At 44.6% G+C, this 21,506-nt stretch overlaps 1 protein-coding gene across 1 annotated transcript in view; it reads left to right on the top strand.

The window, feature by feature from the left end:
• The window catches only part of FRMD4B (FERM domain containing 4B), a 199,943-nt gene that overhangs the window by 7,611 nt on the left and 170,826 nt on the right, over positions 1-21,506 (top strand). The gene's annotated exons all lie outside the window — the stretch shown is intronic.

Below are 21,506 nucleotides of genomic sequence, written 5' to 3'. Positions count from 1 at the left end.
CCGACTGTGTTTAACAGTTGTACGGCCGCCTTAACCAAAAAAAGAGCTGCATGTTAACTTCTAGGCTAGCGCTTGTGCAGTCAGTTTTTTGTTTGTCGTTGGAGAGCAGCAAAATAAAAGATTTTTAGGTGATTCTCTCCCCTCCCCCACCAAATTAATATCTTAACCTAAGTGTGGATCTTTTTTGTGGGTCTCCCTCCCCACTTAGGATTTAATGTCCTGAAATTACATTTTATTGCCAAGCCATTGACAAAAAGATGCAAGACCAAGGCTGAAATCCTGGTTCCACTGAAATTGAATGGAAGTCTTGCCAGTTGACTTTACATCCAGGATGTCACTGTAAATTAATTTTATTGTTAATTGTATTGGTTTTATTAAAATAAGTGCTATATTAATCATACGGTAATATTTTACTAGTGATAGAGTGAGGATGAAATGGGTTACTGTTGCCATAGGCAAGCAGTATTGGAAGGAGAATTTAAAATACTTTATGCAACCCTGGATATTTCTCTGAGTTGGGGACTAACCTTTCGCAGATCTATCTGGCAATTCAGAAGCCTGCTTTCTAGCATATGCTAACCTCAGTTGACATTGTAATGCTCTCTGCAGCTATTATGTCAGAAGTGTACAAGAGCACCATTATGCTATGATTCTCATACCGTGGCTTGACTAGTTATGGCATGGGAGCTTTAATGATGGCATTTCAAGTGCATCTCAATTATCATTGGTTTCTGATGGCAAAATTGGAGTCCTACCACTGCTTTCCTTCTCCTGTATTCCCTGGCTCTTCCCACTATTGTTTAAATAATGAGTTTGTCTGGACCCGGCTTTTCTTCCTACTCCAAAACATCCGGACATCTCTCTACTGCTACTTTTTTCCATGTTCCCCCTTGCTCGTGTCTTCAACCGGCAAAGAAACAATCCAATTGAGCATTGCCAGATGAAACTATTCAGCTAGATCTGACTGGATAGCAAGGGTTTCTCTCCACTGTGACCGTTGCAGAAGATGAAGTGTGACTAGATGAGAACAGGCTGGACAGAGATGACAGTGTTTTCCAAACCTTCATCATGATCATTGGTGCTTGTACAATACAACCATATGACTGGAGCTGCACAAGACAAAAATGAAAATGGTCTGTGCCCCAAAGAATTTATAAACTTCAAGATGGATACAGGCAAGACATGCCTCACTGGGGAACCCAAAGGAAGGAGGTCACTTGAAAATGTTTTTCCTTATCTAACATAAATTTGTCTTAACTTAAAAAAATTCATCAAACAGGATTGCGTTTCCCAGTCTGTAACGTTCCACTTGTGCATTGTCCCAAGAAGAACCCCAAGCAGGGAAGCAGTTACTTCAGTTTACTAGTGAAGTGGATGCAAACTGGGACTCTGATTATACAGCAGTGTGAGGACCCAATCCTAAAAAGACTTAATGTTACACACCTGAACAATCCCATTGACTTCCATAGCTCTATTCCTGTGCATAAAATTAAACACATATATAATTATTTTCAGGAACAAGACCTAGGAGCAGATTCAGTCCCAAAGCAAATTTAAATGAACTAAAATTTTAATGCCACTTTTCAGTAAAACCAATTTACTGCATATACGTTTCACGTTGAGCAGAGATATAAAAATTGGAGCTTCAAATGGAAGCGCTGCATCACTAGATTGTGTAGATTATTTAAATTCTTGATTATAAATAAACAAAGTAAAATAAAACCATTTTAAAGAACTTGCCCCAGAAAAGGAAATGTGGTAGAAAATTAATTGACTCTAAGATACTTTGATTGTCAAAACCTAATTGGGGTTTTATCAAAAACATCTTTGCTATTAGAGGTAACTTACTGAAAAGAAGGGCTTTTAACACAGCAAATATGTGAGAACTTCTAGAAAACATGGACTCAAATTTCCCCCTCCCCCGCTGCAGAAGAACAAAAAATTTGAGCCAGATAACGAATGGAAACTTGCCTAGCTTGTCTATTGCCTCATTCTTCTTGAAAGTAGGATGTATTTCTTTCTAGCGTTATGAAGTGCTAAGTGAGGGGTGGCCAACCTGAGCCTGAGAAGGAGCCAGAATTTACCCATGTACATTGCCAAAGAGCCACAGTTATATGTCAGCAGCCCCCCATCAGCTCCCCAACATCCAGCCCCCAGTGCCTCCCCCCCACTCCCATTCCTTCCGCCTGCCGTGATCAGCTGTTTTGCATGCTCAGGAGGCTCTGGGGGGTAGGGAGGAGGGCACAGTACATTTGGGGGAAGGAGTGGAGTGGAGGCAGGGCCTGGGGCAGAGAGCACCCCCCGGCACATTGGAAAGTTGGCACCTGAAGCTCCGGCCCCGGAGTCAGCATCTACGCAAGGAGCCGCATATTAACCTCTGAAGAGCCACATGTGGCTCCGGAGCCACAGGTTGGCCACCCCTGTGCTAGGTTATCAAGCAGGGGAAAGCTGCCTTTGCCAAGGAATGTTTGGACCTGGTTCCTGTTCCAGATCATTACTGCATCAAGACCGTATTCTGAAGCTATAATGCATTTGTCTGTTTGACAGCCCTGGAGAATGAAGTCTTGTTTGTCAATGGAGCATGGATTAAACTACAGTCGCCTGTCAATATGCCTTAACGCTAATCATGTGAGACCACTTCTCTGGGTAGAAGGATAATTCACTTACCATATCTATTAGTCCTTCCCTTCTCTGCAGACACACCCACAGCAACCCCAATTGGCTATCCCTTCCTCCTAGAAACTGATTGAGACAAGTTGTCATTTAGTAGCAATTTTCAGTCACTGACTTGAGGTAGGTTTGAACCAGAGACTTCTCAGGTGGTAAATGGGTCCCAATTCCCTGAGCCACTCAAATCTCTGGCAACTGTAGTATGTGGAAAATGCTTACTAGAGTTTAGTGTAAACAATCTGGTATTCTTGTCAGGTTCACACTAAGTGCTCTCCTGGCCTCCGAACATTCAAAGTGTCCTAATTCCATATCTGCAAGTAGGAGGGGTTGTCATGAAGTATATCAACACTGGTTGACAGATCTATTAATCTTAGATTATTAAACATAGGGGGGAGAGGAGATCTACTGAACTGTTCACCTCATTGGCAAAGGGGCAGGACGAGAGTGAAGTGGAGGCCGAAGTGTCTGGTTTTGAAGAGAAGAACAGCATCTCGTTGCTTGAAAAGTTATCCTGCCATGGTCCGTGGAACAATTTGGCACATCAACGTTTTTTTAAGTAAACAGGTTTCAAGACCAATGGGTTTTATAAAAGCCTGAATCAAAGCAGCCCATTCAGGCTAAAATAAGACCAGGCCTTAATCCTGTTGTGGAGCCCAGCCTCATCGGAGCTCTTAATTACCGACTTCACTTTTCTAACACCATTCCCTCCCCTTCATAGATTAGGGACTGGCTTTTAATAGAGTTGTTTAAACCAGGGGCCCTCAGCCTGAATCTCTGTATCCTTAACCTAATCCCCTCCGCCTCTTCTTCATGTAGGCAAAGTCCATCTTTAGCAAGGCATTAACTCCTTGTCTCCCAAGAATTACACCTTGTCATAGTGACCGTCCGGACAAGTTACACCTGTTTGCCCATCCCAGTGAAAGAAATCCCGTTGCTTGCTTTTCACATACCCCAGTACAACTCAAATGGAGCCTTCGCTGCATGAGAACTTTCAGATGAGGCATGTTTTGTACCAGGCACACTTACAGGTATTTATTTGCCTGAGTAGTGCCTTAAATAGAGTTGTGTGGGATTCTGAGTGACAAGCGAATAGGGCCTTTTTGTTGCGTTTAATTTTGACACTTAGTATTTTTCTTTTTATCTAACTACATTCTAGTATTGGGCTAGGTGTCTCGCTTCACTTGGCATTTCTTCTATCGCTGTCAGTAAACGTGTAATTTTCTGTGTGTGTGTTGCATGGTGCCAGAGTTCTGCTCTCCCATCATCTTACAATGAACATGACTTAGAATTATCTTGTAAGAATCGCTAGACACCGGTGGAGGGAGCACTGAATAATACTCTGAGGATGCCAGATTAGAAGGAAGATGGCAGAAAGCTATTTAAATGAACATTCAGATCAGTAGGATGCTGCAAGGCAGTCTTGTGCACCGTGTGGATGATAAATACTGAAATCCCGGGGCAACTGAATTGACAGTGGGGGTTTGTAAAGGGATACAGAGCCTTTCAATTATAGGTTACTGGTCTAAGGCCAGGGCTAGAAGAAGATCTTGATAAATGGAGAGAGATTTGGCGAGACATCGACTCAAAATAAGCAGAGGAAAAACAGAGTATAAGGCAGGGGTTCTCAAACTTCATTGCAGCACGACCCCCTTCTGACAACAAAAATTACTTCATGACCTGTAGGGCGCGACCCACTGTAGGGTCCCCACCCACAGTTTGAGAACCGCTGGATAAGGTATGTCATTTCAGTAGAGTGAACGCTGAAGAATGATCCTTGAAACTAGATGGGCACACAATACTGAAAATGCAAAGTTTCAGGTATCTGGGTTCCAGAATCTGGGCAAATGGAGGACGAAATTAGAGCTAGGATAGTGAATGTCTGGCTCAAATGGAGAGAGAGCAGTGGTGTGTAATGTGACAGGAAGATAGTAAGATCAAAAGGGAAAGCCTGTAAAATGGTGGTCCGTCCACTTATAATGTATGGCATTGAGTGGGCAACAAAGAAGAAACATGAGCAAATGATTTTCTCACAGAAATGTGAATGTTGATCTGGATGAGTGATATAAGCATGAAAGGCCATGAAAGGAATGTGTGTGTTTAGAGACATGCTCAGGGTAACCCCCATAAATGATTTGGTCACCTCCGGCACAGACCTGACAATTCTGTGGGTATAAGAGTTCTACAGGTCATGACTGAAAGAAAATGACAGGTGAACCAAGATGAACTGGTGGGATGTCCTAAAGGAAACCATGTTGGCATGTGGTGTGAGAGAGGATATAGCAATGAACAGAGCGTTTTGGAGGGAAAGGACATGGGTTATTGTACATGATCGTCTTGAGATAGAAAGATTGTATGGAAGGATATTTTGTTAGAAGCACATTTTTGATTTTATGTGGTATAAATATATAGCTATATGACATACTATATTGTATCATGTATTCTATGCAGAAGAACTGCCATCAGGACATTAAGGTTTTGGAATCGAACACTCAAAAGTTAGGAAACGAAGGTTGAAAAGTCAACTCTAATTCTGCCTACCCACCCATCTGCTTTGCATACAGGGAGACAGATACTATTTGTGACACTGAACCTATATTCTTCACAGTGATGATATTATCGGTTTATGGCATATTTATGATGCATTCTGGACAAGATAAGTCGTGAGGTGTCATTGGAAAGGTTATGAGTTGCTGAATATGATTATCCTATTTGTGTGCATGTATCATTTTTGTATCTGAAGTTATGAATATTGACTCTGTATCTGTATTTCAAAGGTAGTTACACCTGGGTAATGTCCACTGGACAAGATGCGTTCAGTCTAGGTAGCTGGTTGGGAAGGGCCTATTCAGGGCAATGAGCCATTAGGGAAAACAATAGGCCTTAGGAGAAGCTCTGGTGACCCTTCCTGAGAACACCCGAAACAGCTTGTGAGTGGTGCCTGTTGTGACTCTACAAGGACATATGACCAATCCACATGATGCAGGACTCCATCTTGGATGTCAGTATTTTTCCACAAAACCAGTCTGGGAACCAAGCTTTGGAACAAAGGGTTCCCGCCATATGCAAAAGCTATAACAAAGACTGAACGGGGGGAAGTGTTGGACCCAGGCTAATGGGATTTCTAGCCTGTGAATGAAACACCTGGGGATTCCAAGCTGTAATACAAGTGCAGCTTGCCCCTTAAGAATCTGCAGTCTGCTTATATAATCTCTCTGGATATGAATTAGCAGATTCTCACCCTATATATCAGGGGTCGGCAACCTTTCAGAAGTGCTATGCCGAGTCTTCATTTATTCACTCTAATTTAAGGTTTCGCATGCCAGTCATACATTTTAACGTTTTTAGAAGGCCTCTTTCTATAAGTCTATAATATATAACTAAACTATTGTTGTATGTAAAGTAAATAAGGTTTTTAAAAATATTTAACAAGCTTAATTTAAAATTAAATTAAAATGCAGAGCCCCCCGGACTGGTGGCCAGGACCCGGGCAGTGTGAGTGCCACTGAAAATCAGCTCGTGTGCCTCCTTCGGCACACATGCCATAGGTTGCCTACCCCTGCTATATATCTAGTATATTAAGCTTAGTTTGCATTTTTGTTTATTTGCTAAGTAATCTGCTTTGATCTGCTTGCTAGCCCATATAAGCACTTAAAATCTATCTTTTTGTAGTTAATAAACTTGTTTTGTTTTAATCTAAACCCAAGAGCTTTGGGTGGAGTGCTTGGGGAAAATCTCTACTTGGTTACCACAAATGTGCATTGTTCTCTTCACGTTGAGGGAGAGGTGGACTGGGTATTAAACCCATACACTGGCCAGATTTGGCCAGGGCAGGACAGTACTGCTCTAGGGTCCCAGGCTGAGGAGCTGGTGGTTAGAGAGCCTGCGTGTAACTGCAGCTGGGGGTGTGTCTACCTGTGTGAACGCTGGTGAAAGTGCAGGCTGGAGGGCTTTGCAGTTTGTCACAGCAGTAGAGTGTGAAAGGGAATCCAGGCTGGTGGGTCAGAGTGCTCAGTGGTACCCCTGTTCCAGGTGGCACTTCAGGGGAAACCCGTCACTATATATATATATAAAATGTGTGTGTGTATAATTCAAATATCAGGTTTTTTGCAGAGATTGCATTTGACTGGAGGTGGGGCAGTTTCCTGCTTGAAGTGTGTTTTAAGATGATCCATGGAGTGCTACTCAGTAGCCTTGTTTGTGATATAAACTAGAATACAAAGAAAGAATCCGATCGTTCTACCGGGGTCTGGAGCACACTAGACCTCTGTTTGGGGTGGGTACGTATGATATCTCAGGATTATTTTATCCCCTGCCTCAGGGGTAGGTTGGTGTACATGCTCTATTTAAATAGGGAGATGTTTGAGGTGGTGATAGAAGCATTGTTCTACCCAGAATACAACTGAATCTTAATACTCCTGAAGAAAAGATATATAAAGGTCAGATTTTCTTTGGTTATGAGCTGAGGAGGACGACGGTGTGGGCATGTGAGAGCGGGGGAGTGTTTGTGTAACTCACTGACCAGAAGGTTTTGAGTGTGTTGCAGCTCACAGCTATGCAGGCTGGTTCTTCAGCTCAAGCAGTGAAACTTTTTTATGCTTAAAGGTCTCCAGTTCAGGTCTTGGTGCCAACCAAGATGGTGGCTGTCAGAGACTTTAAGACTAGAAGGGACCATCATGATCATCTAGACTGACCTCTTGCACGTTGCAGGCCACAAAAACTCCTGGAATTAGACCCCTAATCTCTGGCTGAGTTACTGAAGTCCTCAAATCATGGTTTAAAGACTTCAAATTGCAAAGAATTCATCATTTACACTAGTTTTAAACTTGCAAGTGAACCGTGCCCCATGCTGCAGAGGAAGGCGAAAAACCCGTAGGGTCTCTGCCAATCTGACCCAGGGGAAAATTCCTTCCCGACCCCAAGTATGGCGATCAGTTTGACCCTGAGTATGTGAATGAGACACCTGGGAAAGAGTTCTCTGTAGTAACTCAGAGCTCTCCCCATCTAGTGTCCCTTCATGTAAGTTGTGGGTCTGCTTCTCCAGCTCAACCATAGAGAGATACACTTTTAATGCTGAAGATTCCTGAGATGGCAGCCATCACATAGGTGGGCTCACTTGGAATTCAAACTGCTGTGTGCCTCAGGACTTGGGGACAAGCATCTTCTGTCCAGAGTAAGTATATAACCCACTGGTCAGAGAGTGTAATGTGCCCTCCTCTGCACCCAAGCCACAGAAGATGGGAGTCTGTTACAGAGTTGGCTCCAGAGGCTTATGCCTTTAGCTCAAGAGTTCCCTGTTCAGTCCCCTGTGTGGGTTAAGATGGTAGCCATCACATGTGCATGGGAAGAGAATACCGTAAGGAGTTCAACAAGCTTCATGGAGACGAAGAGACTGCTCTAAGCATTTTCCTGTTTAAGGGCATTTTGGGAGGGTGGTTCCTATAACTAGCCCATGAACTCCTAAAATAAATGACTCGGCTAATAAACTGTAATTCTGACTGATGAACAGTGGCTCTCTACAGAACGGGCTAAGTCTGCAAATAAACTTCAGGGTAGCAGAAAGAAGTGTAACAACAAATATTTGAAGGGTGCAAACATCAGTGCAGACAAAGAACTATTCAGGATAGTTTTTAAGGAAGTGTAACTAGAGGCAATGGCATGAAGTTAAGTGAGCAGAAAATACAGGTCCACTAGTAGGTAACTTGGAACTGTGTTATGAAGTTCTTCAGAATGGCTGCCTCTTTGAGGAATAGATATGTTGTTGTGTTTTTTTTTCAAAATGTCTGAGTTAGAGCTGTGGCTTTAAAATAAACTGGTGCAGCAGAACACTTTTGGGTCCTGCTCTTGCAAGCTGATCCATTTGGGTGGACCCCTGCGCCTGTGGAGAGCCGTCTTCAGTAATTTTAAGGAGCAAATCTAGTTACGGTCTTGAAGTAGATTTGTGCATGTAAGTTTGGCTTTCACTAGGTTTCTTCTTTGGTATTGCTGTTGATAAACGGAGAAGTATGTAATTATCACTGCTAAGTCCTTCTGTTGAGGCACTGCATGTAGCAAAGGCATATAAATGAAGTGCAGTCTTTTAGGTTATATAATTTTGTAAAAGGGAGAGGGAGAAAATAAAGGCATCTGCTAATATTTCTTTGTATCTTTCATGCCCAGTTCTCCCCTTCTCCGACACAAGAAGGAATTTTTTAAAAAGATGCTCACTGGGGAGAGTGGGGGTAGAAAGTTAGGAGGAAAGGAGCCTTTATTTAAACCTGCCCTGCTCATTCATTATTAGCTCTTCCTACAGACATGGCAAAACGAACACAGCTGAAGTACGTCTGCTCTGATATAGGCACAAGTATAAGAAACAAAATCCTCGTTAACTGGGTGGTACCTGTACCCGTGAGAGTAAGTAGTATTCTATCCGGTCCCTTCTGTCTGTTCCTAACGTAGACCAAAATAAGCTTGGTTTGAGCCAAAATAAGGATCCACACAGCCTTTTGCATCTGATTACTACATTAATTTAAAATAACACCTTTTGTCAAACTGGTCTAATTCTGCCTGTCGATAAGCCCTGAGACACTTAACCTCTCTGTGCATCAGTTTATTCCTCTGTAAACTAGGAACTAATAATATCGTGTTCATCATGGTTCATAATGCTCTTGTAGACCACCGGATATATGCTGTGTAAGCGTAAAGTCCTCTAGTAACACTCTGACAATGGGGTTTCAAATGCCTTTAACTGATTTTTAAACTCAACCACTGAGGGCTTGTCTACACTACCACTTAGGGTCGATCTAAGATATGCAACTTCAGCTACGTGACTAGCGTAGCTGAATTCGACATATTTAGATCTACTTACTGCGGTAAGTCAACAGCTGACGCTCTCCCATTGACTCCACTTGCGCTTCTTGTTCTGGTGGAGTACCGGAGTCGACAGGAGAGTGCTTGGTGGTCGATTTATCGCATCTAGACTAGATCCCATAAATTGACCCCTGCTGGATCGATCGCTGCCAGCCGATCTGGCGGGTAGTGTAGACAAGCCCTGAGCCTTGTACTACAAGGGAATTGTTAGGCTCCAACTCTGCAAATGGCTCTGGGTGCAGGGTCCCGTTGACTTTGATGCAGCTTTGTGTGGGAGCAGGGATCCTCCTGCTCGGAGTCCCTACTTCTCAGGGTGTTGTAAGAATAAATCCTTTTTGTTTTGTTTTGTTAGTGATATAGTTACACTGGTACAATCCCTAGTGTGAGAGTTGTACCAGTATAGCTTTTCCCCCTTCTAATACAGGACTAAGCTATACCAGCATAAAGTTGCTTTATACCAATATAAAACCTGTGCTAAGGGAGTTGTATCACTTGAACTGTAGAATCATAGAATACCAGGGTTGGAAGGGATGTCAGGAGGTCATCTAGTCCAACCCCCTGCTCAAAGCAGGACCAATCCCCGGACAGATTTTTGCCCCAGATCCCTAAATGGCCCCCTCAAGAATTGAACTCTCAACCCTGGGTTTAGCAGGCCAATGCTCAAACCACTGAGCTATCCCTCCCCCACTCATATATGTACCGGTATAGTGAAAGGGGGCACAACTTTCTTATGTAGACAACCTAAGATATGCAGTGTTGTTGTAACTGTATTGGTTCCCGGATATTGGAGAAACAAGGTGGGTGAGGTAATATCTTCTATTGGGGGAGAGAGATGAGCTTACCCGGACCGCCTCTTCACATCAGGAGCTCTGTGGAAGCTTGAGAACTTGTCTTCCTCACCCACAGAAGTTGGTTCTATAAAAGAGAGCCAGTTTTGGGATTAGTACAGAAGTGAAAAGGAGATCACTGAGCAATAGGGTCAGCTAGCTTCCATGTAACTCAATTTGTAGGAGTAGAATCCTAATTACACTCCTGCGTGGGTCATACAAATTTTAGTATTTGCCTGAATTTTGGAGAAATTCGTATGCAACATTCAATTAGAAAACCTTGCATACAAAGTAAACTTTGTGTGACATTCTGGAGACTGAGTAGCTTTATGACCATGAACATTCTGAAAACGTTAGGAAGAGAGGCAACTGGTTCTGCTTTTAGTCATTCAAAGCTTGGCCTTGTGCATGCTGTGGCTCCCATCCCATCCCAATCCAACAAGTTTAAAGTACATATCACATTTCAGCATGTGTCTGGAGATGGGGGAAGATTTGTATAATAGGACTAGGAGAGAGAAGTAGCTACTGAAATCAGTGGTGCCAGCAGGCAGGCCTGTTTGATGGGATTTTTTATGACAGCAGGTGCATGAATATTTCATTGATTATGTTGTCTCAACCTTTTTTTGTGGAGAAAAAATAATACACAGAGAAGTCTTATTTTCTAAGCCAAAAGCAAATCAAACAAGCAAATAAATGTTGGTGCATTTCTAAGGGGTGTGTGTGTGTTTCCCTTCAGTATTTAGAGTGCAGTGTCTCATTTTTCTACCATGTTTGTAGTAGTTGAAACTACTATCAAATCCTCACACCATCCATACTGTATCTGTGTAATGTATGTGCGACTATCCTGTGTACTAATGAAACTCAACTAAATAAAGGTTCCAGGCCAGTTATTCCATCAGTATTTTCAATACTAGTATAGAAAATAAATCTGGACTTATTGGTATTAGTGGAGGGAAAAATATTATGGCACAAATGTGAAGCATTGATGCTCTTTGTTTACCACTTCCAAGAAGCTGGAGCCCAATCTGCTCTCATTAAAGTCAGTGGATATATATACTTAAAGAGCCCTATATTAATGTTCACACTCAACAAAGAAAACATCGATAGAAAATGCCTCGGGTGAAATTCAATGAACCAGGATTTCACCCATGTATCAAGACAACTGAGTTGCTATATTAGGTCTCAGTCCTGCAATGAGCTCCATGTTGGCAGACACCATTGCAGGATCAGAGCCATCGAAACATTTAACTTAGCCACATTTTATTTCATGACTTCAATGTTGCCTTAGTATTGATTTCTGAGTTTATGCTGGTGTATCCAAGACCAGAATTGGGCCTATATAATGCCTTCTTCCCCATACCACTATGTTCCTTATGGCTTTGTATGTTCATTTCATCTGAATGAGAACACCTAGTACCAGAAATAGGCTTTCCTATACGCATGGCTTTTTAGGTTCTGGCTTTCAAAGAACAGTTGAAGGAAGCAGCGTGTTAAGCTCGTAATCATATTTATATGGTATTGTGGATACAGTGCAGAAAGTTTTCTTCCTAATCTCTATTGTACCATGACCATATTTCTTCTGGAAATAGTGCTTGGCCAAACTGTTGGTAAACAGTTTAAGATATCTTAAGATTCCTTATTAAGAAATAGAGGCAGGAGATAGAAAATGAATATTATGAAATGGCTGGTAGTCCTGACCCCAGTTTTTAACTAAGTTTGTTGTTTCCAAAAAGAATGGTCTTTTCCGACCATCCTAAGAGCTGGTGGAGTAAAAGGAGAGAGGGAGATTCATTCCTGCGAATGATTGCATTGTGCTTCACCTAGGGATCAAGCATTGGTTTAGCTTCATCTCTCTTTAGTCTTCTCAAACAATCGGAGTTAAAGGAAAAAAATAAATGACAGCATGTTCTCTGTACAGGATGGAGGTAATCAGTCAGTTATGGAGAACACAGGAAGATTTCCACATCAAGGCAGTGTAAATCCAATGTTGGTGTAGCATGCTGGTGTTCGTGATTGTGATCCTAATGCTGAGATATGAAAAAAGGACAGGAGACTTGATCATATTTTAAAACATAGTGCCTGGATATTCCTAGGCAGTGATGAGGCTGTAAAAGGGAGAGAGACCTGTAGTGGGAGGATTGAGGTGATTATACCTCAGGGATAGAACTACCGAGAGCGTTTCCGAAGAAATGATTATCCAAAAGCAATGTAATCCCATTTCCTAGTTAATAAAAATTGCAGGGGATCATTAAAATGTATGGCAGCAAGTATATTACCTTTGTACATGCTGCCTGGGAACCTTAATGAACAGGCAAACCTTATGGGTTTTATTCAGTACCTTGAAACATTTCAGTATGCTTTAAATATTAAATAAAACCCATTTGTCTTGACAACAGTGTATGTGATCAAACGCTCCTCAAAGCTAAAGTCCAGTGAAGATTGTAGGACTTGCCATGCTTGATCAGATCAGTAGTCCATTTAGCTTAGTAATCTGTCACTCACGATACACAGAGCTCTGCTTCAGGCTAAGATCAAAAGCGTGTCTCTCTCACCAACAGAAGGTGGCCCAATAAAAGGTATCATCACTTCCCCATCTTGTCTCGCTAATATCTTGGGACCAGCACAGCTACAACACTAACAACAATAGTCACTAAAGGCTGCTTGGGAAAAAGGTTCAAGCAATCCTGCATTAGGATTTCATTTACCCCCAGGGAAAGTTCCTTTCTAACCTCCATTAGTGAGAAGCTGACTCCTGCCCCAGAAGTGTGAGGGTTTAGATCCCTTCTAAAACTCTTGCCTTTACTCTAATCCTTGTTCTTACTCTAACCTTTTTTGAGTGCCCCAGGGGCATGAAAACTCCTGGATTTGGTTTGAGGTTGGTAGGCCACACACAGATGCCTGGCTTCAAATGGCTAAGGATGATAAGTAACCTGTTGTTGTAAATGACTCTTTCTGATCAGCCATCATTCAAATGCTTTGTGTCATCCGCCCATCCCAGGGCCTCCTATGACTTTTACAAACATTGAAGACCTGAGCCTTGCAAAGCTGCTGTTAGGGAAGTTTTGATCGCATTTCAGAGGTGATTAAACTAAGTCACGGAGCCCTGAAGTGACTTGTCCACATCATACGGGACTAGGGTGACCAGACAGCAAATGTGAAAAATCGGGATGGGGGTGGAGGGGTAATAGGAGCCTATATAAGAAAAAGACCCAAAAATCAGCACTGTCCCTATAAAATCGGGACATCTGGTCACCCTATATGGGACATCTTTGGATGAGCTGTGTACAGATCCTGTTCTGTAGGCTCCCAGCCTTATGCTTTAGTCACAAACCTCCTTTCCTTTCCAGACCAGTATTGTCCCAGTGGATCCCAGCTGGTGCACAGGGTGGTAGTGCCACTCACTCAAAGTTGGCCCATCAGCCCCGCGGAGGGCAGGGCAGGCTTCCTTTTCATCCTCCGCCCCTCCACCCTGGGCTGGTGTGCCAGAGCATAGGGTGGCCGGGATGAGGAGGTGGTGAGCAGGAAAAGAATACTGGCCTATGACTTTTACCCCCTATTCCTCAATGGATTTGGACTTTTGGTGGGTTGCAAAAAAATCCCCAGAATGCAGTCAGTTGGTGGGCCGCCCCTAGTAAAAAGTTTGGGAATCACTTTTCTAGACTAGTCTGCAGTGTGCATGAAAATGTATCCAGTGGTCACCATTTGCCACTGCATACCACTCAAATGACCACAGCTAGTTTGCGTTCTGTGTATCGCATAGAAGAAAACCAGTATATTGCAGATGATGTGGTAACTGTTGTCCAATGATGGTGAACAATGTACGTTTACACAGTGGAAAGGTCAGTTGGGGCAACTGGGTAGGAAGAGCTCGTCTGTCTATACAGCAGGGATAAGAGAGAGCATGTTCAGATGCCACTCCAATAAATTCGGCTCTGCACGGGTTTTGCGGTGTGCTATTGGAAAAGCTGTAAGTCTGGGAATGTCATTGAAATTGAGGCATGCTGATAACAGGCATGATTTTCAAAGTACATTGTGTTTTGAGTTCACCCCTTGTGTGGCACTCTTCTGCTTGCTGCAAATTAAACCAGTGGCTTTATAAATCCTGGAGGAAAGGTGTTTACAGGAAGGGCAGCAAATGACCCTTAACTCTAATCACCCTGAGGGGAAATAACTGTGGCAGAGAAGCCATGACTTGATTTCACTAGCAGATGTTAATGCTCTTGTCCCCAGTAGTTTAGTTGGTTACACTGTTACCTGACCATAGGCAGAATGGCAGTTCCCTTAGTCTGATGTAGCTTTGTGAATCTGAAGGCAGAGAGACAGAAAGTTTGTATTATCGGTGCTGCTCCTTCCGAATGCAGATTGCAGAGGAGGAAAAGAAGGTGGAATTCCCCCTTTGATGTTCAATCTACATGCAAATACGTATGTTGTAATCTCTGTAGTCGTATTATTTCTTAGGCTGTGTGGGTGGAGGAATGAAGAGCCAAAATCACTTGCTTCACTCAAATAGTCCCATTGTATATGGAAGGCAAAATAAACTGTCTGAAATGACAGATGTTACAGCCCAGGCTTTCAAATATGCGCATACACCTACACTTGCATATATAAAGACCTCCATCATAGGTCATCAACCAGGATTGAACCCCGACCAGCTGCACTAAAAATTTTGTCTGCTGTTTGAGCTAAAGGAAGAACATGCCCTCGCTGGTAGCAGTTGTATTGTGTTTTCCTAGATGGGGACATGTAATATGCACACTCAGCAGTGGACTGCACATTTACACGTGCAATTGCATGCCTAATTTGTATGCAGAACTACATGGTTGCATTTGCAAACACCTGAATTTGCCCATACGTGTATCCAGGAATGTGTCTGGCTGTGTGCCAATATTAGATTTGCCCATACAGTTATGGTAATTGTACATGCCAAGTATGCATTTGGGGACACACGTTTGCATGCCCGCAGTTCTGAAAATCAGGCTTTAAATGCCAAGTCATGTTAACCTTAAAGATTCATGCTACTTTTTTTTTTTTTCAGGAACCATAGCATGGTTACAGAAGGATAAACTTCAAGATGGTCTCACCAGAGCTAGGTTGTGCAATCTGAAAACCATTCCAAGGTATCATGCTTTGGAAGTTCAGAGCAAACTTGAAACTTAGCCCACTTACGGTTTTACATCAAAACGATGTGAATGTTGGGGGTTCAGTGTGAAGCTAAGGCTCTCATGAACAGAGATGGGTCAGAGCCACACATTTTTCCATCTGAATTCAGAGCCAAACTGCAGAGGTGCTTAGATCCCGGGTTTGCGTTTGGTCCTTCGTAGAAATAGGAGCTAGCTGCTAAGATCAGATGTGGAGCCACATCTGAACTTCCTCAAAATTCAGAAGTCCTTGGTATCTGGATTTTGGTTCAGACCCATTTCTTTCTTAGTTGTGTGTTAAAATGTGAAAATATAATCATTTTTGTTACTTCAAAAGAGCGATAAAAGGAATATTTTAAAAATTACTGTAAATCCTATAATCAGTTGTACTGGGGAGACAGGGGGGAAAGCCTTGTATGTATTTCCTGTGAAGTCCCGGGCTAGTTTACAGATTCTTTTGATGCTGCTTTATCTCTCTATTGGATGCGTCGCATGGTAGAATAATCGTACCAAAAATAATGGTGTTGCTTTCGGTGGAGGGAAGAATACATTGATTAGCCTCAGCGTCACTGCTAAATTATACTAGAAGCTATCACAGCGAGTGCGAAGTACGTCTTCATCTCCTCATGGTGTTCCTCTGAGTTGTGATTGCAGTGTCCTGGTGGGTGTATCTGAAGAAGTGAGGTTCTTACCCACGAAAGCTTATGCTCCCAATACTTCTGTTAGTCTCAAAGGTGCCACAGGACCCTCTGTTGCTTTTTACAGATTCAGACTAACACGGCTACCCCTCTGGTGGGTGTGTTGCCTTCTGTTAGTTTTCTTGGATGTGGAAAGCTGCTACTAGATTAGGGCTTATTCATTTGCTTTATGCATTTAGCTCTACTAATTGAAATCCTCCTTACGTGTTTCTTCCATCGTGCTAGGTATTGAATACTTATGTGCTGAAGAGGTACATCCCCAAAACTGCCTTCCTATATTCCCAGACCAACCTCCCCTCTTTTCTGGATTTCATACAAAACCGTTTTGCTTCAAATGTCGGTGACCCAAAAGGAAACCACCTCTCTTCTGTAGGGCTGAACTCAACCGAGTGGGCGGAACAGCTTCTGTGTTCAAGGGCACTGACAGCTGTTTTTAAAAAATGGAAAACCAAATCTCACTGTTTAAAATGTTGCTGCCCTGGAACCAATGCCCAGGAAGGAAAGAGCAAATATGTAGGCATGTGTCTGTTTCAGTGGATTAATATAGTGCTAGCGTTTATAACAGCATAATCAGAATGCTGCTCCCAATGAGATTTCTGTTAGCAGGTATGGCCACAGAGGGATAGCTCAGTGGTTTGAGCATTGGCCTGCTAAATCCAGGGTTGTGAGTTCAATTCTTAAGGGGGCCATTTAGGGATCTGGGCAAAAATCTGTCTGGGGATTGGTCCTGCTTTGAGCAGGGGGTTGGACTAGATCACCTCCTGAGGTCCCTTCCAACCCTGATATTCGATGATTCTAACAGTAACTTCCACTCAGACTCTTGGCAAAGGAAACCAACAAGATCACTGCTCTTCCAAAAAGGCTTAATTACAAAGGGTAAGAAATCATTAATGGTGTTTGGTTCCCTATAATCAGCCTGGTATAAAGAGGGGGTCAGCTGGAAAGAGACTGTTAATGCTTGTGTATCTCTCTCTGGACTCGGAGTAGCCGTCCTCTACCACTGGAACAGTGCAGGCAACAGCAAGGAAACCTCTTAGGGAGCCTTGGGGTTGGGAGGGCATAGCCAAAAAGAACATTTAAAAGCCCTTCCTTCTGTTAGGACAGACCAGGGAATACATCTAACAGACGGAGACTGAGGCGGGATTTGTAAATAGGCTGGGTAATTTTTATGAGCAAAATTAACTCTTGCTGCTCTGCCTGTTAAGGTAAAGGTAATGAAACCTTGTGCTCCTAGGAGCAAGCTGGTTTCTGCAGAAGTAGAGATGGCATTTACATTTCCTTCCCCCTCAGCCCCCTGCATGGACAGCCCGGCAGCTCGGGCTGTGTGCATCGTGGGTTTGGTCTTGCGCATGTCTGAAGCATCAGAACCTGGCGTCTGCGGGAGAAAGGCTACTGGACTTGACAGATGAATGGTCTGAAATTGAATAATCTGTTCCTCTTAGAGTAACTGGCATCTGCCCTGCTTCGTTGGATAGGCAATGATTTTTTTACCCATTGCTGTAAACTGCCTGAGGGCCCCTTTGCATGTCAGTTGCACATACCCTCTTTCAGCCCCACTCTTTCACAATGGATATACTCTGCCTTATGCTCCAATGGGGGTGTGGAGGGGCCATGCATCACCTGGACTCCTGGGAGGAATTCTGGCTGACTTGGATAGAATTTATTAAAAGGATCTCCTGGCAGTACACATGGCTGTGCTTACTAAATCACCTTGTTTCAAAGGGACTTTTTGCAGATGAATGATACAGCCACACCCAGACCCTTTCTCTGGTCCCTTCTCTGGTCCCGAGGGAACAGGGACGATGGTCCCGGTCAGGCTCTGGCTGGCTCCTGTGCAAAGATGCAAGAAGGAGAAATTCCTTGTGCACTCTGCTATACTCTGTGTGTCATCCAGGGGCTGGGCCAAAGGAAACAGTGTTTAAAATTTTCTTCTCCCTGCGATGGAATTTTGCAGAACGTTGATTTCTTGGTACGTTGTCCAAAAACCTGACACCAGCATCACTCCCATTGTTGTGGTGTTTGGCATGTGTGTTTGTCCCAGCTGAGATCTCAGCCACTGCAACCAGCCAGAGTGAACGTAACTTAATATCAAACATAGGGCCAGATCCATGACTAGTTGTTAGTTGCCAGAGCACCATTGATTAAGCTGACTGACGCCAGCTGATCTGGCCCATACAATCTGAGGATCAAAGCTGAATTCTCCACTTTCTGGTGCTGTGAGAGCAAATGTACGACACCTCACAGCAGGACCCACTAAAGCTAATGCCTGGGACTGTGTCCTTGGGAGGAGCTACAACTGCTCTTTATCTCCGAGGACCCATCAAGATGAGATTGTTGTTGTGGCGTTATTTGCAACTTCTAATCTCCACGGTGATTCCAGGAGCTGATTGATCTGAATAAAAATGTCTTGGTGCTGTTGTGACCCAGTGATCTGTATTGCCTTAGCCACTAGATCAGCATGCGTCTTGACTAGGGTGACCAGACGTCCCGATTTTATCGGGACCGTCCCGATATTTCCTTGTTTGTCCCGTGTCCCGACCGACATGCGGTCGGGACAACCGGACAAACAAGGAAATGCCCCGGAGCCTAGAGCCCGGAAGTACTCGCACCCCCCCCCCCCCGCCCCGACTCCGCCCCCTCCTCCCCCCATTGGCTCCCTCCCCGAATCCCCGCCTCTTCCCCGGGCTCACCCTTCCTCCCCCCTCCGCAAGCGCTGGAGGGAGGCCCGGGAGACGCAGGGGAAGCGCGGGGCCGGGGTGAGTGAGAGTCCGGCCTGGCCCCGAGCAGGCAGGACTCAGTTGGGTGGTAGGGCGAGGAGGGGGGCGGCCCGCGGGGCAGTGGCTGTTCTCACCCCCCCGGGCAGCGGGACTCGGGAGCAGCCGCTGCTGTAGCTCCCACTGCCGCGGGGGAGGAAGCGGCCATGGCGCTCCGCGGCTGCGGCGCCTCCGAACCCCCCGAGCCGGGGCCTGTTGCAGGGACCCAGCAGCGCGTACGCTGGGCCCAGCCCCTGGCCAGTCGCGTCTGGGCTCTGCCCAGCTGGTGCAATCCCGCGGCGGCCCCGGGGCGGAGGCATCGGCAGCCCAGCCCCGTTCGTTCCCCTGCGGGACCCGAGCGGGACGGGGGGGGCTGGGGCATGCTGCCCCCACTCCGGGGCCGCCGCGGGATAGCACCAGCTGGGCAGCAGCCCAGACGCGACTGGCCAGGGGCTGGGCGCAGCGTGCGCGCTGCTGGGTCCCCGCAGCAGGCCCCGGCTCGGGAGGTTCGGGGGTGCCAGAGCCGCAGCCGCGGAGCGCCATGGCCGCTTCCTCCCCCGCGGCAGTGGGAGCTACAGCAGCGGCTGCTCCCGAGTCCCGCTGCCCGGGGGGGAGAACAGCCGCCGCCTGGCCCCGCGGGCCGCCCCCCTCCTCGCCCTACCACCCAACTGAGTCCTGCCTGCTCGGGGCCAGGCCGGGCTCTCACTCACCCCGGCCCCGCGCTTCCCCTGAGTCTCCCGGGCCTCCCTCCAGCGCTTGCGGAGGAAGGTTTTTTTTTTTTTTTTTTGGCCCCGCCCCGCCCCCCCACGTCACCCCCCCCTCCCCCCGCGTCCTGATATTTGTCTTTGGTGATCTGGTCACCCTAGTCTTGACAGTGGGAAGATGATGGTGTGTTAGCTCAGAATGACACTGGAGCTGTCCAGACTGTAGAGTTAGAATTTATACTCTTGTTTATTCCTGGTGTTCCATTTAATAGATGCTAGATGGCATCTAATAATCAAACCAAAAGGTAACAAGGTGGAATACGGTGGTAGAACACAATTGGAGAGGCGTGCTCTTCCCTCTGTATGAGAGACACACGTCTCTGGGGAGGTACCTGCGTAAATGTCATGCATGTTGATGGCACAACAGAGACCTAATTACAGGTCGATTCTCCTCCTCTGTCACAGCTGTACCATCCATTTGTATATAGCCAAGCTGGAAATTTGGATTCCCAGAGGAGAAGCTGTATGCAATTATATTTTAATGATATTATCCAGATAAAGTGGAGGAGAATTTCCCGTGTTCTCCTGCCCTTTGCCATGTATGCTTCCCCCCCTCGGAGGAGGAATCCATTGTGGGTTTTCAGATTGTGCCTTTCAAATTTTTTTTCATGTCCTCTGTTTGAAAAACCTCAGAGACTTTGCTTCATTGGGTCAAACCCCGAGATGTCAGATGGATTTATACTGGATATTCATTGTGTTTGAGCATCTCAGAAGTCAGCCAGTCTCTTTGGTCCTTTTTGGGGGGGTCTTTCTATTATTTCTTACTTTTCAAACATGTTTTTAAAAAAGTCATTTGTAACCTGTTCTCAAAATTCCCCACGCAAAGAAGGCTTTAAATAGAAGGACCTCTGGGGAGTTTTGGAAGCACTAAAGCTTAATGCCACTGAAGATTGTGAAATAAGGGAAAAAATCTACATGTTAAATCTGTTAAAGCAAGGCAGAGACCCTGGAGTTATTCTAATACCATATGATGGATGAGAACCTAGCAAAAGAGACATTTGGATTCTTAAATAAGTAAGTACTTTCCTTCCCCAAGCATTTGTTGACACTAATCCGAAAAGCAATATTGTGAATGTGGCCTATTTTTTTTATCTCTTCGCCTTCCAGCCCCGCTCTCCACCCATTAAAGGGCAGAATAAAAAAAATCTACAGTAACAGATACTATGGCTAAAAGAAATGGAACTAGATTTTAATTTGTATCAAAAGATGGCGGGCCATATTCTGACAACAGTTACGTCATTGTCTATGTTTGGAGTAACCCCCTTGATCCTTGTGGAGTAGTTCCCAATGTAAACTGGAGTAACTGAGATCAGAATTTGCACTTTGGAATTAATTTGTTCTTATTAAATACAGTAATACGTGGTAAGTTTGTGATGAACTAGTTTGATTATGTGGCGACCAGGTTAAGATTAGATTTAAAAAAAATATCTTCTGTGCTGTCTTACATTTTCATGTTTCTGTACCTTTATTCACACTCCTCCTTCGAGATCTTCACAGAGAGAGATCTGTTAGGCAGCGTAGCAACACCAGATGAAGCATCCCAAGAGAATGTTCTTTTAACTCTTGGTTACGCCATTGGTGTGGTACTCTGAGCCAGTGGCCCATTAAAAGACTTGAAATTTAGGTCTGGTCTACACTACGGGGTTAGGTCAAATTTAGCCGCGTTAGGTCGATTTAAAAATGACTGCGTCCACACAACCAACCCCGTTCCGTCGACTTAAAGGGCTCTTAAAATCGACTTCTGTACTCCTCCCCGGCGAGGGGAGAAGCACTAAAATCGACCTTGCTGGGTCGAATTTGAGGTAGTGCA

The sequence above is a fragment of the Malaclemys terrapin genome, chromosome 7 (assembly GCF_027887155.1).
Source record: "Malaclemys terrapin pileata isolate rMalTer1 chromosome 7, rMalTer1.hap1, whole genome shotgun sequence".
Lineage (NCBI taxonomy): Eukaryota > Metazoa > Chordata > Testudines > Emydidae > Malaclemys > Malaclemys terrapin.
This window is presented reverse-complemented; position numbering and strand designations above follow the sequence as displayed.